The sequence below is a fragment of the Heterodontus francisci genome, unplaced genomic scaffold, assembly GCF_036365525.1.
Source record: "Heterodontus francisci isolate sHetFra1 unplaced genomic scaffold, sHetFra1.hap1 HAP1_SCAFFOLD_267, whole genome shotgun sequence".
NCBI classification, from domain to species: Eukaryota; Metazoa; Chordata; class Chondrichthyes; order Heterodontiformes; family Heterodontidae; genus Heterodontus; species Heterodontus francisci.
Window position 1 is genome coordinate 2,213,070 of NW_027140560.1, and position 1,306 is coordinate 2,214,375.

Consider the following 1,306-nt stretch of genomic DNA (forward strand, 5'->3'; position numbering starts at 1 on the left):
TATATATGCACCCACACACACACACATACACACACCCACACACACCACAGCCCAGACACTGAGAATTATATATCTGCACGCACACACACACACACAAACCACAGCCCAGGCACTGAGACTTATATATATGTACACACACACACACACACACTCACACACACACACACACACCACAGCCCAGACACTGAGACTGATATATGTGCACACGCACACACACACACCACAGCCCAGACACTGAGACTGACATATGTGCACACACACACACACAAACACACACCACAGCCCAGACACTGAGAGTGATATATATGCACACACACACACATCACAGCCCAGACACTGAGACTTATATATATGCACACACACACACACACACAGACACCACAGCCCAGACACTGAGACTTATATATATGCACACACACACACACACATCACAGCACAGACACTGAGACTTATATATATGCAAAGACACACACACACACACACACACATACACACACACACACCACAGCACAGACACTGAGACGTATATATATGCACACACACACACACACACCACAGCCCAGACACTGAGACTTATATATATGCACACACACACACCACTTCACAGACACTGAGACTTATATATATATGCACACACACACACACTCACACCACATCCCAGACACTGAGACTTATATATATGCACACACACACACACACACACACACACACACACACACACACACACACACACACACAACACAGCCCAGACACTGTGGCTTATGTATATGCACACACACACACACAACAGAGCCCAGACCGTGAGACTTATATATATGCACACACACACACACACACACACACAAACCACAGCCCAGACACTGAGACTTCTATATAAGCACACACACACAAACACACACACACACACACACCACAGCACAGACACTGAGACTTATATATATGCACACACACACACACACACACCACAGACACTGAGACGGATATATATGCACACACACACACACACACACACCACAGCCCAGACATTGTGACTTAAATATATGCACACACACACACACACACACACACACACACCACAGCACAGACACTGAGACTTATATATATGAACACACACACACACACAGACACCACAGCACAGACACTGAGACTTATATATATGCACACACACACACACACAACACAGCCCAGACTCTGAGACTGAGATATATGCACACACACACACACACACACACACACACACACACCACAGCCCAGACACTGAGACCTAAATATATGCACACACACACGCACACACACAACACAGCCC